Source organism: Lithobates pipiens, unplaced genomic scaffold (genome assembly GCF_037356315.1).
Source record: "Lithobates pipiens isolate NorthernLeopardFrog02 unplaced genomic scaffold, aLitPip1_a1.2 Scaffold_1, whole genome shotgun sequence".
Taxonomy (NCBI): Eukaryota; Metazoa; Chordata; class Amphibia; order Anura; family Ranidae; genus Lithobates; species Lithobates pipiens.
In genome coordinates this window covers 21,466,460-21,489,165 of record NW_027507685.1, presented here as the reverse complement: position 1 = coordinate 21,489,165, position 22,706 = coordinate 21,466,460, and positions in this window count along the sequence as shown.

Below are 22,706 nucleotides of genomic sequence, written 5' to 3'. Positions count from 1 at the left end.
AAACAGTTTACCTTCCTCATAGATACATATAATTTAAAATGAATTTGTTAAAAAAAAAAAAAAAAAATTACATATTCAGGGCATATACAGAATCTGTAAACTGCAATGGGGGTTATTTCCGAAAGGTAAATCCACTTTGCACCGCAAGTGCACTTGGAAGTGCAGTCGCTCTAAATCTAAGGGGTAGATATGAAATGAGTGGAAGCTCTGCTGATTTTATCATCCAATCATGTGCAAGCTAAAATGCTGTTTTTTATTTTCCTTGCATGTACCCCCTCAGATATACAGCGACTGCACTTCCAAGTGCACTTGCAGTGCAAAGTGGATTTTCCTTTAGTAAATTAACCCCCCAATGTAACCTTCAAACTTTTCAAAGATGCGCATATGTGTGATATATACAGTATCTCATAAAAGTGAGTACACCCCTCACATTTTTGTAAATATTTTATTATATCTTTTCATGTTACAACACTGGAAATTACATGTTGCTATAATGTAAAGTAGGGAGTGTACAGCTTATATAAAAGTGTCAATTTACTGTCCGCTCAAAATAACTCAACACACAGCCTAAACCTTTGGCAACAAAAGTGAGTACACCCCTAAGTGAAGATGTGCAAATTGGGCCCAATTAGCCATTTTCCCTCACTGGTGTCATGTGATTTGTTAGTGTTACAAGGTCTCAGGTGGGAATGGGGAGCAGATGTGTTAAATTTGGTGTTATCGCTCTCACTCTCTCATACTGGTCACTGGAAGTTCAACATGCCACCTCATTGCAAAGAACTCTCTAAGAATCTGAAAAAAACAATTGTTGCTCTACATAAAGATGACCTAGGCCAGTGATGGCGAACCTTGGCACCCCAGATGTTTTGGAACTACATTTCCCATGATGCTCATGCACTCTGCAGTGTATTTGAGCATCATGGGAAATGTAGTTCCAAAACATCTGGGGTGCCAAGGTTCGCCATCACTGGCCTAGGCTATAAGAAGATTGCCAAGACCCTAAAACTGAGCTGCAGCATGGTGGCCAAGACCATACAGAGGTTTAACAGGACAGGTTCCACTCAGAACAGGCCTTGCCATGGTTAACCAAAAAAGGGCACGTGCTCAGCATCATATCCAGGGGTTGTCTTTGGGAAATAGATGTTTGAGTGCTCCCAGCATTACTGCAGCGGTTGAAGGGGTGGGGGGTCAGCCTGTCAGTGCTCAGACCATTTGCCATACACCGCATCAAATTGGTCTGCATGGCTGTTGCCCCAAAAGAAAGCCTTCTCTAAAGATGATGCACAAAAAAGCCTGAAAACAGTTTGCTGAAGACAAACAGACTAAGGGCATGGATTACTGGAACCATGTCTTGTGGTCTGATGAGACCAAAATAAACGTAATTGGTTCAGATGGTGTCAAGCGTGTGTTGGGGCAATCAGGTTAGGTAAACAAAGACAAGTGTGTCTTGCCTACAGTCAAGCATTGTGGAGGTTCCTTGCAAGTTTTGGGCTTCATTTCTGCAAATGGAGTTGGAGATTTGTTCAGGATCAATGTGTCCTCAATGCTGAAAATTACAGGTAGATACTTATCCATCATGCCATACCATCAGTGAGGCATGTGATTGGCACCAATTTTATTCTGCAGCAGGACAATGTCCCCAAACATACAGCCAATGTCATTAAGAACTATCTTCAGCATAAAGAAGAATAAGAAATCTTGGAAGTGATGGTTTGGCCCACACAGAGTCCTGATCTCAACATCATAAAGTCTCTCTGGGGTTACATGAAGAGACAGAAGGATATGAGGCAGCCTACATCCACAGATGATCAGTGGTTAGTTCTCCAAGGTGTTTGTACAGTGGCGGTGCATCCATAAAGGGCGTAGGAGCCCCGCCCTCTCTCTCCTGGCACGACTCTATCACCATAGGATAGGGCATTATGCATTGCAGGAATTTATCAGGGACAAACAACAGGAGGAACAGAAAGTGGAGGCACAAGATTAGCCCCTATATACTCACACCAAAGCCTGCCCATTGATATAATTAAATAGCGCAGATGACATCACTTTCCGAAGTGGGCATCATGACTCACATGCTAGACCACAATCCTCAGAAGCAGGAGGAGTGTTACTCCTGGAACCATACACAATCCCCAAAGAAAGACCATCAGACATACATGGACACAATGGACCATCCCCAAATAAAATATCACCACAGGTATTATATAGTTCCACATAAAACCTTGACTTAAAATGCAAAATGTTTGTAGAGAGTTGGATATCTGCTTTGGGTACACCGTTATCAATGTTCTGTTTACGGAGGTATTACCTTTTGTGTTTGATTTACACATTATTAGCATTACCTATTGACTCCAGAGACTGGATTTTATGTGGTATTATATAGCACCTGTGAGTTTATTTTGGGATGTATATCCCATAGCAGCTTGCTGGGTATTATACAGTATCTCACAAAAGTGAGTACACCCCTCACATTTTTGTTAATATTGTATTATATCTTTTCATGTGACAACACTTTGCTACAATGTAAAGTAGTGAGTGTACAGCTTGTATAATAGTGTAAATTTGCTGTCCCCTCAAAATAACTCAAGACACAGCCATTAATGTTAATGTCTAAACCGGTGGCAACAAAAGTGAGTACACCCCTAAGTGAAAATGTCCAAATTGGGCCCAAAGTGTCAATATTTTGTGTAGCCACTATTATTTTCCACCACTGCCTTAACCCTTTTGGGCATGGAGTTCACCAGAGCTTCACAGGTTGCCACTGGAGTCTTTCTTCCGCTCCTCCATGACGACATCAAAAAGCTGGTGGATGTTAGAGACCTTGCGCTCCTCCACCTTCCGTTTGAGGATGTCCCACAGGTGCTCAATAGGGTTTAGGTCTGGAGACATGCGCTGTCAGTCCATCACCTTTACCCTCAGCTTCTTTAGCAAGGCAGTGGTCGTCTTGGAGGTGTGTTTGGGGTCGTTATCATGCTGGAATACTGCCCTGCGGCCCAGTCTTTAAGGGGAGGGGATCATGCTATTCTTCAGTATGTCACAGTACATGTTGGCAGTCATGGTTCCCTCAATGAACTGTAGCTCCCCAGTGCTGGCAACACTCATGCAGCCCCAGACCATAACACTCACACCACCATGCTTGACTGTAGGCAAGACACACTTGTCTTTGTACTCCTCACCTGGTTGCCGCCGCACACGCTTGACACCATCTGAACCAAATGAGTTTATCTTGGTCTCATCAGACCACAAGACATGGTTCCAGTAATCCATGTTCTTAAGTCTACTTGTCTTCAGCAAACTGTTTGCGGGCTTTCTTGTGCATCATCTTTAGAAGAGGCTTCCTTCTGGGACGACAACCATGCAGACCAATTTGATGTAGTGTGTGGCGTAAGGTCTGAGCACGGACAGGCTGACCCCCCCAACCCTTCAATCTCTGCAGCAATGCTGGCAGCACTCATACATTTATTTCCCAAAGACAACTTCTGGATATGACGCTGAGCACATGCACTCAACCTCTTTGGTCGACCATCGCGAGGCCTGTTGTGAGTGGAACCTGTCCTGTTAAACTTCTGTATGGTCTTGGCCACCATGCTGAAGCTCAGTTTCAGGGTCTTTGCAATCTTCTTATAGCCTAGGCCATCTTTATATAGAGCAAAAATTCTTTTTTTCCAATCCTCTTTGCCATGAGGAGCCGTGTTGAATGTCCAGTGATCAGTATGAGAGAGTGAGAGCTATAACACCAAATTGAACACACCTGCACCCCATTCACAACCGAGACCTTGTAACACTAATGAGTCACATGACATCGGGGAGAGAAAATGGCTAATTGGGCCCAATTTGGACATTTTAACTTGAGGGTGTATTCACTTTTGTTGTCAGCGGTTTAGACATTAATGGCTGTGTGTTGAGCTATTTTGAGGGGACAGCAAATTTACACTGTTATACAAGCTGTTCACTCACTACTTTATATTGTAGTAAAGTGTAATTTTTTCAGTGTTGTCACATGACAAGATATAATAAAATATTTACAAAAATGTGAGGGGTGTACTCAGTTTTGTCAGATACTGTATATACTGCTGTTCAGAGTATATAGTGCCTGGGAACCTAGGGGACCCCCACGCCATTTAAAAAAAAATAATTGGTGCGAGGTTCCCCTTAATATCCATACCAGACCTGAAGGACCTGGTATAGATTTTGGGGGGGCATCCACGCCATTTTTTGTTGTTGGTATTTTTGGTATTTTTATCTATATTGCCGGGATCTGACAATACAGTACAGCTGCGAGCAGTTTTGAATGACATTTTTTCCTTTAGAAATGTTATTTTGCTGTGGCACTGTTATAAACATGGGAAAGATGCGCTAATTTATAGGCATACTAAGGACATCCCCCCAGGCAGGATATTTAAAGGAATAACCCAGGTCCCCAAACACATTTTATGGCAATAACTTGCATATAAGCCATTAAAATTAGCAATTCGCGTCCCATAGACTTTAACGCTGTTCGCATGTTCACATAAATTTTTTGCCTGTTCGCATGTTCTGCTGCGAACAAAACTGGGGGGGTGGTTGGCTCAAGGGACTGCCACATGGAGACATTGACCTGGAGAGTCAGTGTTTGACCCACACTGTTCTAGGCAGATACCGTTGTGTGAAGAAGTCCTACTATGCACAGAGACTGCCCTGGAGAGGAACTTCATACAGGGAGACTGTTAGGTGAAGTCTGACTGTTTCATGGAGAGATTGCTGCAAGCATGTACTGCCCATCAGGACTACAGGGAGTTTCCCAGTGGGCCGATGGTTCAGTGGGCCAGTCAGGTGCAGTCCTGGAGCCGCTCCTCTCTGACAGTGAGTGATTGTGATGTCACTCCTGTTAGGAGGAGCAGTTGCCGTCACTTGCTGGAGATAGCATTAGGTTTTCTGCTCCCTCCAGCCTGCAGCTGGACAGACGTTCCATCCTCTCTCTCCTTATTACTTGTCACTTATCACATGACTGTAGAGAGGAACGAGCAGCTGCCTTCAAAACTGTGAGTACACGTGGGAGGGGGAGGAAAGGGAGGGCACTCCGATGTAAGGGGAGGCGCTGTTGGAGACACTCAAAATTAAAGTGGGCCGGTCATGATGAAGTCCAGGGCCAAATTTTTGTCCCAGTCCAGCCCTGGATGGATTGCTGTGGGGGGAGATTGCCCTGTAGAGAGCATAGCATGTGGAAAGTAACTGTCCTGGAGAGAGCATAACGTGGAAACACTGCCCATTATTTAAAGTGCCTTTCCACTCCCAGCAGAGCTGACTGCTGAGATCTGTCCCATGTGTGTGAATGTGACGTCAGGGAACTGGGCCACAGAAGACCAGCATTCTACAGTAGCACCGTGCAGGGTAAGGACCAAGTAACTTTCCTGCACAGCTGTTAACTAAATAAAGATGACTTAACAATATTGGCCCCTACCTCAATTAAAACATGAAATTTCTGTGCATGAGAAAATCTAGTTACATATACATTATCATGCATTATTGTCGGGCTTACATAAATATAAAGAATTAACTAGTTATACATATTACCATGACAGTCGCATATTTACTTCTAAGGCAAATACTTCTTAAATTACCGGTAAAAAGTGTAGCAATCTCAAGGAATCACACTTTAGTTTATTTTTCAGAGCGTTGAAAAATGTATTCTGGTTGCTATTTGTGTAATATTTTATTCAGCCGATACTCATCCCTTCCTCCTTTTATCCTTCAGGGCAAGATATTACCAATATACCTCCATTTCTACTAAACCTGCACATTCAATTTTTCAGTCATCTAGGGAATGCCTGTTACTGTCACAGAACACAGTCAGATCCGCAGACAAATTCAGATTTCTTAATATGGGTTATTGCACTTTCCTCATTATATTGCCTAACTGAAAAAGCCCCCGGGGATCACCATTAGTTGCAGATGACATATGTACTATGATAAAGAAATTGTGCATATGTACCAAGAAAATATGCCTCATTGGGATTATTTACAGCTCAACTCCAGGCAAACATGAAAATTCTGCTTTATGATATTGATGCCTCCAGTGCCCTATTATTGTGCACTATTTTATTTGCTGTGTTCTGTAATATCACAACCTTCTCAGTTTATTGTGCAAATTATTTAGATATCTGACACCCATAAGTCATGGCCAACAAAATTCTTCTATGGGTATCATGAATCACAGTGCTGCTGCACAAAAGGGATAATGGACCATACATCCGTTGTTGTAGTTTGGTGTTTGTAACAACAAATGTGGTAGCCATACCCATTTTTAAATCCCACCACATCCTGATTTAAAAGGTGAAGAGTTTGAAAAAATATATATAATCTAATGTAGTTTTGAGCAGTTTAAAACTCCAGGTGCAATTCCTGGTGAGGATGCTTACCAGGACAAAGAAAGACGGGGGGATCTACCTTTGATAGGGTTTCTAATCCTTCCCTAATCTATCCACAAATAGAACAATTATTTGTCTACACATACACTTTAAACAAGGTAGTTAAAATAATTTTTTTTAGCAAACTTTAAAAATATATCACATTTTTACTTGTCCTCTGTTTAGAGCAGGCAGAACATAACTCGCTGGATGCCACTGCACTACACCTTACCTTTGCCTTCTTATATATACCAAACGTTGGATGTTAAATGCTTATGACAGATGTTTTTCAATGAGGCAGGTCATTCTGATCTAGCACTTGCCATGGGACATTGAAATTCAAAGAGCTTGTTGTTGATGAACACTAGAGCTTATAGCACAGCCCAAGTCTTGGCACCACATGCTGCCCTGTTCCCTGAGCTCCGTTAACCTACTCGCCATTTCTGTACGTGTAGCATGTGGCATGGACAACTATAATGACTTTACATAACATTTCTTTTTTTCCCAGTTGGTCTGTTACTCCTTAAAGTAGCTGTAAAGCTTTTGTATTAAAATAACAAACATGTGTATACTTACCTGCTCAATTCAATGCTTTTTGCACAGAGTCGCCTGGATTCTCCTCTTCTGGTGTGCCATGCCAGCGCTCCAAGCTCCTCCTCTTCATCAGGTGTCCCCTCGGAAAGACACTTTCCATGGTGGCACCCGTGAGGGCTCCACTGACACAGACAGCAAGACTTAGCAACCCCCCCCCCCCCCCCCTGGGCCATTTCACAGGATTTGATTGACAGCAGAAGGAGCTAATGGCTCCTGCTGCTATTAATCTGACTAATGAGGAGAGAGGCAGCGACTGGAGCTCATGAACATTGCTGGATTGACCTTAAGACTTTACAACCACTTTAAAGCTAAACTCCGGGGAATTGTTTTTCCCTTGCAGTGGGGCTCTGCTCACACTGTATGGGGTAACTGCTTGTTTTTGTCTAGGGCAGGGGTATTGAATGAAAATTCATGAAGGTCCAGTCAGTAAAATATTCTTCCAGCCAAGGTCTGAATCATATGTTTGACTCTCAACAGCTCCTCTGCACAATGGCAAACTTGGTATGCTTTTGTAAGTGCCACACCGTGTGGTGCCTCAGTACAATACAGCTTGGTACGGCGCAAAAAAAAAGAAAAAAAGGGGGTCAGGGACTTATTTTTTTGTGTCCCTGCTTTTCTGTTTATAAGGCAGCCGACTGAAATAAGTGGACCGCCTACACGCAGTACACAATAATGTGAACCTAGCCTCAGACTCTTCACATCACAGTCAGTGTTCTCAGTCCCCCTGCATATCAGCCCCCCTTCACATTCTTGTCTGCAGCCCCCCTTCATATCAAACTCCTACTTCAAGTTTCCGGTTCTCAGCCCCCTCCATACAACCCCCTTCACATTCCTGTCCTTTCCCCCTTTATAGTACCCCTCCTTCACATTGCAGTCCCCAGCCCCGTCTTACATTCCTGTCCTCACCCCCTTTATACTATACTCCTTCACATTCCTGTCCTCACACCCTTTATAGCACCCCCTTCACATTTCTGTCATCACACCCTTTATAGCCCCCCTTCACATTCCTATCCTCATCCCTCCCTTCACAAAACTGTCTTCACCCCCTTTATAGCACCCCCATCACATAACTGTCCTCACCACCTTTATAGCACCCCCTTCACCTATTTTATAGCACCCCCCTTCACACCACAGTCCCCAGCCCCCCTTCACATTTCTGTCTTCAAACCCTTTTTAAAAACCCCATCCCCCTTCATATAACTTCCTTCACATTCCTGCCCTGCCTTCCTTTTATATCAGCCCTCGTCCTTCATATTACAATGCCCTCTTCCCTGTTCTACCTTACACAGGGCACAGCAGCTGACATCGGAGGCACAGCACAATAGGAGTAGGAGCACAGACGGAGGCACAGCAGCTGACATGGGAAGTGCAGCAAAGGGCCCTGCCCCAGTTAACTGGTTGCTCGAATGCAGGACAATTCTATCAACCAATCAGTTAACTGGCCCAGCCCCTGTCCTCCATGCATCACTGTGTTGCTCTTCCGATGTCAACTCTGGAAAGACAATAGAGCTAGCGGGCGGTGGTGGCTGAATATCCTAAATGGCCCGATCGCGGCGGGGCCGGATGGAACACTGACTCTGTCCGGACTTGGCCCGCGGTCCACCATTTAGTGATGCCTGGTCTAGGGGATAGGAGAGCTGAGATATAGTCACCTAATCCTTTCCATGGGGGCACCCATGCTGACTCGTTCCCAAGTCCCACTGCTACATCCATTGACACAGACAGCAGGACTCAGCCCCCCCGCTCCCATGTCACAGGATTTGATTGACAGCTGCAGGAACCATTGGCTCCTGCTGCTATCAATTTGTCCAATGAGGGGAGAGGCAGAGGCTGGAGCCACTGCGCTCGTGCACATTGCTGGATTGGATCCGGCTCAGGTAAGAAAAGGGAGGGGGCATATACATTAAGGTGAAAATCCTTAAGGCTTTACAACCTTTTTAAAGCTGAACTCTGGGCAATTTTATTTTCCCATGCTGCAGTGGGGCTGTGCTCACACTTCATGGCATAACTGCTTGTTTTTGTCTAGGGGATTGGAGAGCTGAAATATACTCACCTAATCCTCCGATCCTCTCAGCACAAAACCGGTCACTGTGGCTTCTGTTCCCCCATGGTCAAGCGGTCTTGTGCAGTGGACTGTTCCTGATGTCATTACGCCCATAGACTGACTCTGGATGTGAATACATTAGGAACAGTCTACTGCTGGACTTGGGGGAGCACCATTTTCCAGAAGATCAAAGGATCGGGTAAAAAATAATTTCTGTGTTCACACTTAGACAAAATGAGCAGTTAACCCATTCAGTGTGGGTACAGCCCCACTGCATAGAAAAAAAAACTTTGCCCAGAGTTGGGCTTTAAAGCAATGTGCACAAGGCAAACTTGTCAAAAAACTTTGCTTTATTGTTAGACCATTTGGCATTTCAGTCATTATTATCCTCTGAAACTTGCATTTGTCTATTATTTAAATTTTCTCTGCATTGCCTATTTTGAGGCTTTTCTCCGTGGAGGTTTTCTTCAAACTGTGACAGCTAATAATATAATAAACCTAGCTAGGGAATGTCATATCATTTAAAATCAACTTATGCTGAAAGCGACCCAAATACAGCTAAATATCCTGGGGAGTTTTTCTTGATGCTTTTGTGTTTACTGAGGTAAAAATCCATAAAAATGTATGTTTTTATCTTGTGGCATTGATTTTTATCAGTTAACCATCTGCCAACACAGCACATGACTCTACTAATATCTGTATTTAGGTTTATGTTTACAGAATTATGTCAATGTGATCATGTGCTAATCCCTTATATCCATCTCACTAAAACTTGGCAGCAATGGTCAATGATGACTGAAAATAAGGGCCACATAACCATTGTGAAGTTCCGTGGAAAGGGAGAGTAACACAAGAGTCCCATTGCCTCCCTGGTCTCCGGAGAGTCTAGGCAGGCAGGCCTACCTTAAATTGCACCGTATCCAGTGTTACGCTGAATAACTGGAATATACAGGCTCTCCGCACAGTTCAAGGGGTTGTTGTGACAGGCTGAAAGCAAATTTTGGACTTGTAATTTTATATGACTATCAGTAATAGTATAATCCCAGGATTGAAAAGGTTCTACACAGAAATCCTTGCAAAAACAGAAGAAACTTGCTGCTCTATGCAAAACTTAAATTTTCTTAAAAACTGTTACTTTTCAGCACATGTGTATACGGTGCACTTGATTGGCCTGAAGTGTTGTCCCTCTCTCTCTCTCAGTTTGGGGACTGCTGTACCAGCTGCAGGAGGTTGAGATCAAGCAATATTCAGGTACTAGTAGCATTTACGACAAACATTGATGTATTGTAACTGTACTGTCTCCCTCCACTTTAGAAATCACTGTGCAAACTGCTGGTGATATAAAAATTAAAGTATTATTATAATAATAATAATAATAATAACATGTCTTTAATAAATACAGTTGAAAAATGCAAAAAAAAAAGTATGTGAACCCTTTTGGAATGATATGGATTTCTGCACAAATTGGTCATAAAATGTGATCTGATCTTCATCTAAGGCCGCGTACACACGAGAGGATTGTCTGGCCAACTAAGTCCGTCAGACAATCCGACAGACAGTCCGTCCTACTTTTGAATGAACGGACTTGACCACACACGATGAACAGACAGTCCGCTGAAAGCTTGCGCGATGACGTGTACAGCACGTACGACGGGACTAGAAATACGACGTCCAATACACTGCAATGCAACCTTCGGCCGTGTAAATCCTTTCTGAGCATGCACCATACTTAGTCCGTCCAACTAGCCTACTCACGAGCGGACTGTCCGCTGAAACCAAAGTTGGACGGACAATATTACGGAAATTCCGAAAGACTTAGTCCGCCAGACTGTCCGCTGAAAAGTCCGCTGAAGCCCACACACGAGCGGACTGTCCGCTGAAACACGTTTCAGCGGACTAAGTTGGACGGACAATCCTCTCGTGTGTACGCGGCCTTAGTCACAACAATAGACAATCACAGTCTGCTTAAACTAATAACACACAAAGAATTAAATGTTACCATGTTTTTATTGAACACACCATGTAAACATTCACAGTGCAGGTGGAAAAAGTGTGTGAACCCCCAGACTAATGAGATCTCCAAGAGCTAATTGCAGTGAGGTTTCAGCCAACTGGAGTGCAATCAATGAGATGAGATTGGTGGTGTTGGTTACAGCTGCCCTGCCCTATAAAAAACACACACCAGTTCTGGGTTTGCTTTTCACAAGAAGCCTCCTGATGTCACACTTTGAATGACAATTGTGCAATCATGCAACACTGTACCCAAACTACATTTTTATAATTTTCTTCTCACAAATAGAGCTTTCTTTTGATGGTATTTGATCACCTCTGGGGTTTTTATTTTTTGCTAAACAAACTAAAAAAGACAAAAAATGTTGAAAAAAAAGGTTTTCTTAGTTTCTCTCCAAAAAAAGTGTTTCCCCCTTCACTGACGGGCACTGATGAGGCGGCACTGATGAACACTGATGAGTTGGCACTGATAATGTGGCACTTATGGGCACTGATGAAGAGGCACAGATATGTAGAATTGATGAGCACTGATAGGTGCCACTGATAGGCACCAATAGGCGGCACTGATATGCAGCACTGATGGGCACTGATGGGCGGCTGTGATAGGCACTGACAGGTGGCACTGATTGGCACTGATAGGCAGTACTAATTGGCACTGACAGGTGGCATTGATGAGAAGGTGTGAGGCAGGCCCTGCAGATTTCCTCATTAGTGCTCTGCAGCTGCACAGTTGGTTGATAATTATGAAACCACTCCCATTAGACCCACTGTGCCCAGAGGCACAGAGGAACAAACAGGGACTTCTTCAGAATAACAAAAGGTATGCATCTGCAACAAAGGTATTTATAATCCTTGCAATGTACATAGATTATGCAGAGGGGAAGGTTTTTTTTCTCAACAAAAGTGTTACGCTTTAATGTTATTTTTTTTTTTCTAAAAGAAAGAGTAGTGGTAGGTTTTCAGAATGTTACACTGTTTTACATCCTAAAAAGATATGGATACATTTTATAAAATAGCATTTTTTTTTTAATCAAAGAGGGAAAAGTCATGATGATCCCAAGAGACAATGGTATTACAATACAGCAATACCACAGATAGCAATTAGAGTGGTTACTTAGTCATGAAAACAAAAATGACATAACCATAACCACGGCAATCTACAGGTCGTAAATGTGCAAAGACAAGAGATGAGGCATTACCACCTACCTACTACCACCTCCAAGAGACACCATCCTGCCTATCACCAAATCGAGTGGAGATAGACTGGATGTATCGAGTCATGGGACCCAAATCTTTTCAAACTTTATTTGGACAGCCTCTGTGCTAATAAGTATCAGTGACATTGTGGTCATAAAATAGCAAATTTAATACTGCACACATTACAGTGTTTTCTGTTCAGACATACAGTGTGCCTGCCATGTGTACAATTGGAATGCTGTCTTTAAAATAATATTTTGCATATTAATAGAATAGGTTTAGTCTTACATAAAATACTATTTATATGTATATGTATATTTTTGTACACATTGCTTATATTAGATTCTGCACGGGACTTTATGCTGTGATTCTATTCAAAAGAAAATATGAGCGGGAAGACTGAGAAAAGGGAAAAAAAGAGAACAAGCTACAAAACCAGGAAGGCAGGTGTTCGGGAAAGTACAATGCAGTTTCCCCAGCAGGCTGTCTAATCTCAGAAGGCTGTTTTGAATTCATGAAGAAAATTAATTTACAGAGTATGTAAGCTCACGGTGTGATTCCTAACATTTTTTTCATGAACAGATTAGTGGTCACAATGTTTTTCTTTTTCTATACATACTATAGTGTTTTAAACAATTAGTCCTCCAATTGAAATAAGACAGCATTAAAATGTACACGGTATTAAACGTATTTCCCATTTACATGTCATGCACCTGCTAAAGGGTCAAAAGAACAATAGTGACTTGGGAAAATCACTGTAATTTAAAGTGATAACTACTAAGTGAGTATACAACATGCAAGGCATGTGCATATATTTCTTGTGTGTAATTTGAATCAAGAACTTTTAAACATTTTCAGAAAAAAAAGGCAGGAAGAAATGTGTATTATACAATAAATCAATCATTATCAATCAGAAGTCATCTAGGAAAATATTATTGCTTGCTGTGGGGTCACCAGTCTTTGTATTCACTGCCTTTGTTGTCTTATTAAACAAGCAAGTTAAAATTATTTTTCTCTTATTTAATTTCTTTAATGAGGACCGAAGAAAAAATGGAGGATTGAGTAACTATAAAGCCCTTGTACACACGGTCGGAGATTCCGACGGAATGTGTCCTATCGGACTGTTTTGTTGGATAATCCGAATGTGTGTGGTATGCATCGGACTGTTTCCGTCGGAATATCCGTCGGACCAAATTTTCCAACTTGTTGGAAATATTTTCCGACAAACTGGTCCGATCGGACATACTCCGATCATGTGTAGAGAATTCCGATCGGACAAAGTGCCACGCATGCTCAGATCAAATTCCTACACCAAAGCTATTGGCTACTAGCCTGAACGTAGTCCCGTCGTAACGAAATAACGTCATCACGTTCTGAACGATCGGATTTTCTGACAACTTCATCCGACCGTGTCGGACAAAATCCGACGGATTTGGTTGTCGGAATCTCCGATCGTGTGTACAAGGGCTAACAGATCTCTATGCAGGTGCAGATCCCTATGACTAATGCTATTTACTGACATTACTGCCAGTTTGGAACTGGAATGGTATTGTTGGAAAACTCTAAACTAGAGAAATTGCTTGCTGAGTGCTGACCCAGACCATACCAAGAGAATATCCACATATTATAATGTGCTACTGGATAGGGTGAACTCTAGGGAAAAGAAACTCAGAGGAAAATGGGTGGAGATTATATCAGAAATTACAGAGGAGCAATGGGAGGGAGTTCTTGCCTCCTACTTACCTGCGGTCATCTCTGCAAGAGACAAGCTGATACAACTTAGGTACTTACATCAAATGTATTACACCCCTCTACGGTTGTATAAAATGGGGCGCAGGGATAACCCCACTTGCCACAAATGCTTGACAGAAGTGGGCTCTTTTATACACATGGTATGGGAATGTGACAGGATAAGGCCACTATGGTCTCAGGTAACCCAATTCATTGCTGATACGTTGGATATACCAAACATATGTAGTCCACTTCTTGGACTGTTAGGGGTTATAGAAGATGAGGTTATGAGCAATAATATGAGAACTACTTAGACTGTTGTTTTACTATGTAAGGAAGCTAATTGCACTTCATTGGATCAGAAGAGAGCATCTAACACTAAATGCTTGGAAAGGGTTAGTTAACGCTAACATTGCCATGTATGAAATTACATATGAGTCCAGGGGATCAAGCAAAAAATGTAATAAAGTGTGGAGGAAATGGCTTAACTCTGAAAACACTCTACAAACGAATGTGTAACTACATAAGTAATAATATATGACCGGGTTGGAGATGGAGCGATCTTCTGGGGAGCTAGACAACAGCACACAGCACAAAAGTTTGCGGGGAGACATTCACCCCCCCCCCCCCCCGGGACTATAAAGTACTATATGCACAAAAACTGTCTTATCTATAGAAACATACTTTTTTTTTTCTTTTTGAATGTACTTCTGGTTCAAGTTGGTTTGGTTTTGACTTAAAAAAAAAGAAGCCAAATGTATAAATACCATGACATAGAGGTGAAGAACAATCTTTATTGGATATGCAAATGTTATTGATCTGGATATATTTTGACATGTATCTAACCTTGTTTATTGCACTGTGATAATACTATGTATGAACATTTTGTGAATAAAAAATCTTTTTTTTTAAAAACATTGCTTTTGCAGAGCATTCTGGTTTTCTAAAGAGAAAGCAAAGCAGTACCTTCTTTCCTTGTAAATATTTCTCTTTTATTAAAACTTAGTTGCAGAAAATGTGAGAAATTCATTGCTCTGAGCAATTCTTCTGTGTTTGTAATCTAAGCTTCAGCTCTGTAAGCAACAGACTTTTTTTTTCACAGCAGTTAAAGTGGTTGTAAACCCTTACAACCAACTTTGACCTACAGGTAAGCCTAGATTAAGGCTTACCTGTAGGTCCAAGAAATATCTCCTAAACCTACATGGTTTAGAGATATGTGCCAAAAGACAGGCACCGTTGTCTACGGCGCATGTGCCGTAGACAGCGGCGCACAGGCGCACTGAGCGCGCCGCTGTCGACGGCGATATGCACGGGAGCCGCGATGATGAGTGACACCATCGCGGCTTCGCCGAATGACAGCGGTGGAGCAGCGTGACCCACCGAGAAGATGGACGCTCCGGACTACAGGGGACAGCGATGACTTCGCTGGCTCCTGTGTCAGGTAAGTGACACATAATGGACTACTATGCGATGCATAGTAGTCCATTATGCTTTACCTTTGCAGGGAATCAAAGAGGAAGTAAACTCATCAGGGTTTACTTCCTCTTTAATGTCGGCCTGGTAAACATGTCTAAAAGGAACCTGCTGACTGTAAATAATAAACTTGAAATATAGTAAAGTACTCCACTTACATCTACATATAAATATACATTTTTCAACAGATACATTCATATAATAAACCATCAGCCAATGTAATATTGCACACATATCCTGCATATAAAATATCCTTATGTTACAGAAAGTGTATAAAGTCCAGTAAATGACACGAAACACTACTGTTCATAAAGCATCGACACCATATAAATGAAATCTTCCAAGCTCCATCCAAACTGCACCAATGGATGTGCCCTCACCTCCAAAGCTGGACCTCACAATTAACTAAGAGGTCTAAAATCGCTTTATATAATGAGGCTCGGTAGATCTCTTCACCCAGTTGCGGACTGTGACTTATACTACATGCCTGGGTTGATTTTTATTTTTTTTTATGCGAGAGGACCTTTTTTTAAATTTTAAAATAAACTTGCACTATGAAGGATTTTCTGTGCTCTTATGTGTATGCCTAGGTCCCTTTAAAGGAGGAGTGTATTTACAGGAAGAAGATTGGGGGAACATGGCATCTTAAAGTGATAGCAGACCTTTGATGTGATTACAACTATGGGAAGAGATCTACTGAGCTTGGTTATATAAAGTGATTTTAGACCTTTTAGTTAATTGTGAGGTCCAACATTGGAGTGCTATTAGCACTTTGGTGCACTTTGAGTAGAGTTAGAAAGGTTTTCACAAGAGGGTTATTGTATTGTCATCTTTATGGTGTCCATGCTTCAGGCACAGTAGTGTTTGATGTGATTCACTGGAATTTTATGGGACTATTTAACTGGAATTTATACACTTTCTCTAATATTAAGATATTTTATTTGCCAAATATGTGTGTAGTATTACAGTGACTGAAGGTTTATTGTATGAATTTGTCTGTTGAACAGTTTTTATATTTATGTAGAAGTAAGTGGAGTGCTTCACTATTTTTCACTTTTATATTCATTGGTCTTTGTGGTGTGGCTACAGAAATTGTACAGAAAGTGCTCCCTTTAAATAGATCTTTGTTTTTCTGTTTTTGTTTTTAAGTGTAAATCAGGAGTAGCACCGAGATATTTATTGATTTATTTGGTTTAATAAACTTGAAATGCTTAATATTATCCTGACAAAAGAGAAAAGTATTTTTAACCACTACAATACAGGGCACTTTCGCCCCCTTCCTTCCCAGCCCAATTTTCAGCTTTCATCGCTCTCGCACTTTCAATGACAATTGCGCGGTCATGTTACACTGTACCCAAATTAAATTTTTATCATTTTGTTCGCACAAATAGAACTTTATTTTGGTGGTATTTATTCACGACTCCGTTTTTTATTTTTTTGCGATATAAGCGCAAAAAAAGCGGAAATTTGGAAAAAAAACAATATTTTCTTTTTTCTATTTTAAAAGAAATCCAATTAAATCACATTTTGTCATAAATTTAAGCCAAAATGTATTCTGCTACATGTTTTTGGTAAAAAAAATTCCGTTAAGTGTATAATAATTGGATTGTGTGATCACGGACATATGTACGCAAATGATCATGTACATATGTGTGCAGGTGATCACGTACATATGTGTGCAAATAATCATTGGAACATGTGATTTTAGTGGGACATATGTGGGGGACATGTGTTTTTTTATTTGGGGACATGTCTTTTTATTATTTGGGGACATGTGTGTTTTGGGGACATGTGTGGTGACATGTGTGTTTACACTGTGTGGTGATGTGTGTTTACACTAGACTGGTGATCAGTTAGTAAAAAGCTGTAAAAACAGCTCATACTCACTGATCACCAGCCGGCTGCAGCGATCTGCTCTCCTCTCCTCAGCGATGACTTCTGTGTGAGGAGAGGAGGAGCCGATTGCCTAGCAACCAACTGTTTGTTTACATCACATGTGATCCGGGTGACACGAGCACATCGGGATCGCGCCGCTGCGCGGACGCGCGCGATCCCCCTCCTTCTGAAGGACGTTCCTGGACGTCCTCTCAGAAGTAGAGAGCTCCCACCCGGCCGTATATGTACATTGGCTGGGTGGGAAGTGGTTAAAGGGCATTTGTAGTCCAAAATAATATAAACAAAATGCAAAAATGATGTACATAAGTTTAATGCCCCGTACACATGTTCCGATTATCGTAAGACAGATCGTTCACATTTTGTTGCATACAACTAAGATCGAATACAACAGTACAAAATGTGTGTAAGATTTTTGTTGTACGATTCTGGAAAAATCTTCCGTTGTGCGTAGCTACGTATTTTAAATGATGTCAAATACATGTGACCTATGTGTCCTTCTGGTTTATTTTCGTGTTTCCGATCATGCGTGGTGTTTGTCGAACGACTTTTATCGGACGCATACTGTACTGACTACACGATTGTCGTACGATGGGCTGTCATCCGACCAAAGTTTTCCTGGTTTATCCTTTGGATTTGGTTGGACAGACTGTTGTGATTGGCTGTCGAAAGCTGCATACTAACGTTCAGATTATCGAACGATCTGTCCGAAAGCGACTTTTGTGGTCCGATAATCGGAACGGGGCATTAAGCTATAGATTTTGAAGTTTGAGCCAGATCCTCAGTTTTATTTACATAAACTGAGTGTGATGATTTTTTTATTCTTGTTTGAACTCATCAGAATTGAACAACGTAGTGTCATAAAAGACAAAAATCAAATGGAATGTCTAGTCCAACTCATATTTTCTTATTATTAAACACTTATTTAGGTTGCATTGCATCCTATAAAAAGCTAATAATTGACTCAGAACTACACTCTAATACGAAAAGAAAATGATATTTTACCCTGCAGCACATCTCTTACAGGGGACCCAATGCAGAAAGAGCTAATGACCTTCTCTAATCAACCATGGCACATTATTTGATGTCATTTCACAAATGACAACCATGTCAGCGAGATGAAAAACAAACCAGTATCATATATTTTAAAAGCCATTTTCTACTGATACTTGTAGCTGGAAAGAGAGAGGAAAAAAATTAGCACTTAATCAGCTGTGATGAAAACAAGCCATTATAAGCCACATCATGACACTTAAAACATGATCAGTGTAAACGTTGGATTGTTCACTGGATGTGTAATGTATCAGGCTATTTCTATTGACTTCTAAGATGGACCAGTTAGTCTCCCTGTACCCAGAGGACAGTGTAAATAAATAGATTGCAACATTATCTGTCTAGCTGCTCAGAAAGCGAAAAATAATCAGATATTGTTACTGTAGGTGTAATTTACTGAGATCATCTCTTCGGAACATGAAATCACCTTCCTCACACCAAGCAATAAAGACAATCTAAGAGGAAATGGGGCAAGATAATGTGGTGGTTTAAATAAAACTCAAATATATAAACATTCAATGGGCAAAATGTGTGGATATCTAAATTTGGCATTAATTGTTATAAAGGTAGTCTACTGTTAGTAGTCAGTAAACTGAATGAAGAATACCATTTCATAACCTGACTTTTTAAAAATTCTTTTGTTTTAGAAATTGTAAATTTTAAGAACATGCAACTTGCATGCAGGATAGTTCCTCAGAGCAAAGAAACATGTAAGGTGAATTTAAAGCCAAAAGTTTTACAATATAGATAGCATAAAATTACCCAACAGAATTTTAACCCTTGCCTACTCTATTCAAAATGAAAAAGGGGTTGGCTTTAAATATACTTTAATAGCAAACCTAGCAGCTGCTTATATATTTGTTCCTCTGCAGCTCTGACCATCAGGAGCAAATAGATGAAGCTCTGTGAATACACAGAGTAAGAAAAATCACATGATTCCCCTACCTCACATGTGTCAAACACAAGGCCCGGGGGCCTAATTCGGCTGGCAGGCCATTTCATGTGGCCCTCGCACCCCCTTATCTCCGCCCCCCTTTCTTTTATCAGCAGTCGGGAACAGGGAGAAGGACAAAACTCCTCGACTAGATCCTGCGCTTTTCTGTGCTGCAGCCAAGACATTTGTCTCTGCCCCCCCCCCCCCATCTCAGCAGTCGGCAGCTGAGAAAAGGACACAAATCCTCCTACAGATCCTACGCCTCTTTGTGCAGTGAAAGCACCCCTCTCCGTCTCCCCTGGTCTCAGCATTCAGCAGACTCTGGTAGCTGACTCCAGATCTCCTTTGGTCCTCCTCCAGACCCTGCACTTTCTGCTTCCCAGCTCTGCACCCGCTTCTTCCTGGAATCAGCACAAGGTAAGATGGGGGGACTGTGATATAAGGGAGGGTGGGGGACTCTTGACTTCTGATGGTGGGAGGGCTCTTGACATCTGATGTAAGGGGGGGTGGGGTGCTCTGGACATCTAGAAGTATAGATACAACTGACTCTTTGAGGGCAACCAAAATGCTGACGCGGCCCACAATGAAATTAAGTTTGACACCCCTGCCCTACCTTGATTCACTGGGTATTTTTCTTCACTTGTTTCCTAACAGAGAAGTAGAAGAGCAAAGGGGAGGTTAGTATGTACTGCTGGTGGAGCTCCCATTAAAGTAAACTGTTTTGCTTTGTCCTCCATAGGCAAACAACAAGTTCACTTTGAAAATGGTTCAAGGGGGTCCCAAATCTAAAATATAAAGTGTTAAAACCATTGTTCACTTTTATTGCTGTCTACTGGGGAGAATTTCCTTCACTTCTAGCAAATGAAAGCAAAATCTCCCTAAAATAAGTATAAATCCCACAACTGAGGACTGTTGCCAAACCATGTGTCCCCCGTGGAAATGTTCCACTCGGTTTTTGTTTTCTGTTAAAACAGTAATGCCCTGTACACTCGACCGGTTTTCCCGTCAGAATAAACAATAAATAAATAAGGTTTTTCTGACGGAATTCTGCTGAAACTGTCTTGCATACACACGATCACACCAAAGTCCGACCGTCAAGAATGCAGTGATGTACAACCCATATGACGGGACTAGAAAACGTAAGTTCAATAGCCAGTAGAATAGCTTCCGTCTCGTACTTGCTTCAGAGCATGCTTCGTTTTTGGTCCGTCGGAACAGCATACAGACAAGAGATTTTCCTGATAGGAATTGGTTCCGTCAGAAATAATTAGAACATCTATTTCTAGGTGCATCAGAATTTTCAACGTAAAATGTCTAATGGATCATACACATGATCAGAATATACGATGAAAAGCTCCGGTCTGACTTTTTCTGTCGGACATTCCGCTTGTGTGTACGTGGCATAACACTGCAGATTTCTCTGCATTAACATGTAACAATCTGACAGATGTTTTTACCATTCCACACTCTATACAAAATGCTAAAATGGCAAGGCTTCTACTTTAAATAACCAAATGACTCAATAAATAGAAACCAAGTGGACAAATAGTTTGGAAAATATTTGCTAAGAGAAGAGAGACTGAAAAGCCTTCACAGCTAATTTTATATGGTGTGCAGAACCATTGAATCTCTTATGCCGCGTACACACAACCGGACTTTCCGGCAGACTAGGTCCAACGGAATCAGTCCGTCGGACAATCCCATCGTGTGTGGGCTAATCCAATCGTTTTTTGTTTAAAAAATCCGACCGAACTAGAAATAGAACATGTTTCAAATCTATCCAACTGACTCAATTCTAATTGGCAAAACCGTTTGTCTGTATGCTGGACCGACAAACCAAATACGACGCAAGGGAAGTTATTGGCTACTGGCTATTGAACTTCCTTTTTTAGTCCCGTCTTACGTCATCACGTTCAAAACAAACGGACTTTCGAATGGACTTAGTGCGTTCTAGTGTGGCCAAGTCTGTTCATTCGGAAAGTCCAGCCGAAAGTCCATCGGGAAGACCGACGGACCTAGTCTTCCGGAAAGTCCGGTCATGTGTACGCGGCATTAGTGTCATCAGTATGGATACCAATGTAGTATTGTTAGTGCTAACAAGCCTAATTTAGATCGCATAACATTTCTGTGCTCGGAGAATCTAGTAAGCCTAATGCCGCATACACACGGTCGAACTGTTTGACGTACTTAGTCCGTTGAAACACATTTCAGCGGACAATCCGCTCGTGTGTGGGCTTCAGCGGACTTTTTCAGCGTGCAGTCCGGAGTACTAAGAATTTCGGTTTTTCCAAAAATCTGTCCGTCAATATGGTCGTCAGTATGCTAGTCCGACGGACTAAGAATGGCGCATGCCCAGAAAGGATTTACAGGGCTTTGCTGTGTCTTGGACTTCCTATTTCTAGTCCCGTCGTACGTGCTGTACATCATCGCGCAAGCTTTCGTTGGACTGTTTGTGTATCCGTGTGTGGTCAAGTCCGTTCAGTGGAAAGTACGCCGGATTGTCCGTCGGATTGTATGACGGACTAAGTACGTCAAACAGTTCGACCGTGTGTACGCGGCATAACAAAGTAAGCTGTGCCATAATGTATATTATACCCTTTTCTTATATTGTTGGAGTAACACTCTTATTTATATCATGCTGTAATTTCATAGACCTTTATTTCTGAACCTACGGCCCACATGTGCTGCCTCTGTCACCCTCTGCATTCACTTAGAATACCACAGACCTCATTCTATTTTATTATGTACAGTATAGGCAGTATAATTCCAACAATTTCTTCTATAAACTGCTCTGGGCAATATGTCTCTTTTCTGCTATGTTCTAATAAAGTAAACAAGGTTTGATCTAATTTGAAGATAAATCTTCCAGCGATTTTTCTACAAGAAAATTTAACCAAAAAATTGTACTACTTTAAACCAAATCAGTAAGTCAATACTTTTACTGGAGGGAAGCTAGAGAAGGTGCTTTTCTGGGGGTTGAGATTTTTACCATACATTTACACTTTACTTTAACATGATGATTTTCCATTTCAAACAAAATAGGATACCCTGAAACAAAACAGAATTTATCTGATCTGATATTTATCTGATTTCACCCTTAGTGCCTGTTCACACTACCGCGACTTGTCAGGTGACTTAGCCGCCTGACAAGTCGCGCTCCGTTCTGTACTATGGAACCATTCTAATAGGAGTGGCTCAAGTCGCTCCGACTTAGAAAAAGGTTCCTGTACTATTTTTGGGGCGACTTCAGGCAACTTCCATTGACTTCTATACAGAAGTCGTTTTGAGAGTCGCTGCTGAAGTCGTGTGCAGGTCGCGTCTGTGAGTGGCGCTGCAAGTCGTGTCGCCCCTGTGTGAACCGGCACTTAAAGGAAACCTATCTGAGGTTACT